The sequence below is a fragment of the Rhipicephalus sanguineus genome, chromosome 1, assembly GCF_013339695.2.
Source record: "Rhipicephalus sanguineus isolate Rsan-2018 chromosome 1, BIME_Rsan_1.4, whole genome shotgun sequence".
In the NCBI taxonomy this organism is placed as follows: domain Eukaryota; kingdom Metazoa; phylum Arthropoda; class Arachnida; order Ixodida; family Ixodidae; genus Rhipicephalus; species Rhipicephalus sanguineus.
The window spans coordinates 279,310,958-279,316,099 of NC_051176.1; positions in this window are offsets into that span (position 1 = coordinate 279,310,958).

The window sequence follows — 5,142 nt, forward strand, 5'->3', positions numbered from 1 at the left end:
CATAGGTGTTTCTTATTGCTATTCATGTTTTATAATGTGATTGAGTGCAAAAGAAAGTGCGGTCATGTCTCAACTTGTGCTTTCAAACACACCCTCCGGTTCTCTTTGCTTCTGATTCTCTTTGTATATTGAATTCAGGGAATAGAACAGTCAACTTTCATATATTTTTCTCACATGTGGGCCGTCTTGTCTGTGATGTCTCTTGCCATTAGCAGTATATCTACACAGCCGCTTATGTCTGGCCTTATAATCCTGTCTGTAAGTTGTTCACATCTGGATGTGTATCAGCATGGGAAGGACTCAACTGCACAGAGAGCGTTGCAGCTTTACATTGATTACGCCTCAATTCAGCAAACATTATTATTTTATATTTTGGTCGCATTTAAACAAACTTGCATCACATGGTGAATGTGCAATTGATTTTGCTGTTTTTTTTAAGAAGCATGTTCCTAGTAGTATTAAAGGTTATCTTTTTGTGTGGGTTAATCTGGAGGTGGACCTTCTGCAAAATGATCAGAGTTTGAAGTGCTACAACAATGGCTGTTAAGTAAAGTGCCAGCATGTCCAAATTTTTAAAGTAAAAGCCCATATTAACACTCAAGGCACACCCAAAGTGTGCTATCACTTTTAGAAAACTTTTGTCGATATTTTAAGCCTGGTTCAATATTTAACTGTTCACCTTTCCGACAACTAAAAAAATGATTGCGATGAGATAATTGGAACCAAAGATATTGTCACTTTAAAATGTCGGCACCATCGGAAATAGTTTTGAGAAAATAAAGAAAAACAGTAATTGCATGTTCTGGTAATTTTGGTAAATTGACCAAAGATGGCTGAGGGATATGCAATGAAGCAGGAATGAATACTCACCGCCAACTAGTAGCAAAGGAACACAAAAGGATTTTTGGCTCCAAGGACCAATGTTTCCTGCAATTTTGTCTTTGATGATAGCATTTGCTCTGCATTAAAAAAAAAAGTTATCGTGATAGGAAGCTTTAATTGCTGGGCCACTTATGAATTGACTTCTGCTTTTGAATGTATGGTTTAATGTTTCAATAAATAGGCATCAAAAGTGTGATAAATAAATTTTCATTTAAAAGAATCTGAGACACTTCTTGTTCCAGTCTTTTACCAACTGGCAATACACAATTGTCAGTGTTTCCTTCTACTTAATTTATAAATGCTGCTAAGGAGGGCAGTTGATGTCCTGATGAAGATAAGTCACCTATTGAAATGTTGGCTTCAGCCACATTCTTTGTTCAATGATTTCTCATCAGTGCACATTAGGAAGAATTTATGCTACAATTTAAGTCTCCAGGCACATGTGCACACAGTGCTACCTCTTTTTCACCATTTTGTATTTCTTAATAGAAGTGTGTGTGTGTGTGTGTGTGTGTGTGTGTGTGTGTGTGTGTGTGTGTGTGTGTGTGTGTGTGTGTGTGTGTGTGTGTGTGTGTGTGTGTGTGTGTGTGTGTGTGTGTGTGTGTGTGTGTGTGTGTGTGTGTGTGTGTGTGTGTGTGTGTGTGTGTGTGTGTGTGTGTGTGTGTGGCACTACATAGAAAGCTAGCACTTTGCTTGGCATTTGGAAGTAGTGTGGCTGCATCATGGTTATTTTTTGAAAACCAAACAAAACTTGCTAGTTTTTGTCTTGGTAACTGGCTTCTAAGATAGGCCATGCTACTATGGCTGTGAAAAAAATGGTTCATGAGAAACAGTGACCTTTACTAAAACCTCAGCAGGGCAAAAAAAATGTGGATTTCCTTATTTAAATCATTGAAGGAGAAGGGCTTTTTGACACACTGGCACTTCTGCCATAGAGCACCACATACATACCATCATCACGGAAGGAAAGGCAAGAGGTGCTCTACAGGAACCTCTTAGTTGTGAGAAATCAACCAGTGTAGTTTCCACTGTCCAGTGTACTTATGGGTCCTGTGCAATTTGGGAATATCGCAACTCCACTCACTCCAAATCGTGCTTTAAAGAATGGTGACAGGGAACTTTTGTCTTGTCGAAACCTGTTGTAGTGGTCTTGTGGTACCAGATATCATTGACGCATGGCCATACGCCAAAAGTTGAGTTCATTCAGCACCCTGTGAACAAGAGTCTGGAGTGTGTCTCCTCCTGTATTTGGCAGCTTTCAGTGACACAGTCATTGTGTGGCCTTGAATCACCTTAATGGGCTGAATGGCAAGCTCTTAAGTTGTTTATGACTGCACTTGACCACCACATCTGTTTTCAGTGACGTGATGAGTATCTTTTTTTTTCATGTCTGAAGCTGTACTGTGCTTAAAGGATGACAACTAGCTGGAATGTGTGTTATGTACTAGTGAAAATGGAAAGACTGTGATATATAGTCACACAGTTGAGCATTCTTTTGTAAACTTGAATAGGATTTGTATTATTAAATTGTGTTTGAAAGTCACAAAAACCAGTATGTCATGCTGCCTGGTGGTCAAACCTCGGAACCGTGTGAAGTAGTTCTTCAGATTGCTGTACATAGTCTGCTGCATAGGCGTGCGCAGGGGGTGGCCAAGGGGGCGAGAACGGGGGGCGCAAAGTCAGACCTATACATTGTAGGGGGGGGCGAGAAGAGGGGCGCAAAGGCAGCCGCATACATTGACATAATAGGGAGGGGGGCGCTGCGACGAACCTTCGTCCCCCCTGAAGGGGAACCCTGCGCACGCTTATGGTCTGCTGTTGTTTAGGTGCACAATAATTCGTGCTTAAAATTACAGTGTGTAAACGAGGAGGTATCCCACCTTTGTTTTGTGCTTATTACGAGATAAAAGGAGTCAATGTTGAGAAGCGGTGCTGCCTTCGTGGCAGCTAGTGGAGCCAAAAACTCATGTCGAGTTCTTGGTTTTGGTCACTGGCTTACAGAATTACGAGGAGAGATTCATGAGGCTTGACTTATCTGATAGCTGCCTGCAACACAGGTATGACTGTGGTTTGGAAGCTGCACAATGAACATTGCAGGTCCTGCAATCTCTGTGGGAATGTGATTTTTTAAATATTGGACCCAGGATACAAATACAAGTGTGTGGAAGTGTGACGAAGAATAATCTTTAGTTTGTCAAAGACTAAATGTAACTAGCGATAGTGATTAGTGAAGGGATTAACAATGCATGTTATAATATGAAAAAATCCTTGCACAGAAAGTGTCATGTGAGCCAACATTTTGACAAGTGAACCTGTCCAATGACATTCTTTGTTCAAGGATTTTTTAAATGCGTAGCAGCGTTTGCTCGGGGCTGTGTCCGGCGGTGGCGTCCGCGCTCCACTGCGCATGCTCATACTCTCCTCTACTCTCCTACGCTCCCCCCCTCTCGCGCGCCTCATTCTCTCCTGTGCAACGCCGCGATGAGCGCCAGCGCATGTGAGTCCCCCCTCCCTCTCTCTCCTCTCCTACGCTCGCCCCCCCCCCCCCCCCTCGCGCGCCTGTCGACCGCGTTCCCCGCTTGCCCTGTGAGAATTAACGGCCAGGCTAGAGGGAAGACACGACGCGCGTAGCGTTCCTCTTCGCGTTCCACGACGCTTTGAATGGATGGATGCAGCTTACGGCGCGGGACTTCGCCCCAGCTTAAGAACCTGGCGAGCCAGTCCCTAAAAAAATTACACCATCTCCCGCTCAAGCGAACCACCTCCCCGCTGCTTCGCATCCACACATGGTTCCCTTTAGCGGGAGATGGTGTAATTTTTTTAACTCTTCAAGCCTCCATCTTCCCTTGAACTTGTCTTACATGGCAGTTACTGAGAGAAGCACGGCTGAAGTAAATGAAAAATGAGAAAAATGGCGCAATTGAAAAGTGAGGTCCATGTAAAAGAAATCAGGAGCCATTCCCCTCTCAGGAAAATGGGGTCAAGCGAAGCTTGGTGTGTGCGTGCCTGACGCACTGCTTTTCTTTCTATCACATTGTGAAATGCTCCATCCTAACTTTTTCCTTCCTCCATGCCGGGAATTTGGACCTTCACCCACGTGCTTAGCAGTGCAACACTCCTGTTGCTTCGGGCAACAATGACAGTCGCGTGTGAAACAATGAAATGCAACAATGATGAAAGGCAACAATAAAATGTGGCAACGTGAAATTACAAGTGACCTCAATAAAAGATCAGCTTGCTGCATCAGAAACGGCTGATCACCGACAAGCCTGTGATTGAAAGAGCATCAATCAAATAGGAAAACGGCGCATACAGATGTGCACGTGACCGGCGCATCTTCGAGGGCCGCACTTCTGGTCACTCGCCGGCGCCTGGTTTTTCGTGTACGATGCCGTTTCCACCTAAATATGTCACTCATAGTGGCTTCGATTCGCGTGGCAATAAATTCCAGTGTGAAAATTGCATGCATATCTTGTTACACATAATTTTTAACATGTCACGTAAACGCATCGAGTTCAGAATGCCGTCACGCTGAACAATGGCAAACGCGGTAGCGCTAGGAGCCGCGGGCGTGCCACAAATTCCAAGAAGCAATCCCTTGTCCTGTCTGGGACTTTCGGTAATCCCTAGCGTTGACGTCCCCATTGGCGTCTGGTCATGCCATCTACAAAAAGAAACTGTTTGCCTGCTGGCAGGTACGCGCGCTCACTCTGCCAGGAGGAGAGACAAGCCGATGAAGGGAACATAGCGAAGGAAAGAGCGAAGCGAGCGGGGCTTTAGTTCCGCTATTACGGCACCGTTTCGAAAAATTCTCGCGGCTGCGTGTTTATTGAAGACTTGTGCACAACTGCAACGCCACAACTAAATTTCGACCTTTGGGTGGTTTAGGGGCCGTTTAAAGGGACATTGGCAAGTAGTATTTTTCTCGTAATAATAAATTACAATTTTACAATACCGAAAGCTACACTCTTACGGCGGGAAGATACGTGACAGGGGAGAAAACGCACAAAAAGAAAATACTGGTGATGACGCTGTCTTGAAGTTCCCGCACCAGCTCGCCGTGACGTCACATATTTTGAGGGCGCCTGCTAGAGCCTACGTAAACCATAACTCTATGACGTAAACGGTTGTCGCTAAAGATTTACAATGTGTTCTAAGGGACAAAGTCTTAACATATTAAAAAAAAATTAATTGAAGCAATGTGGCCAAAATACGCAAATCAAATTCCTGACGTCACACCGATGTCAACGTGCTGACATT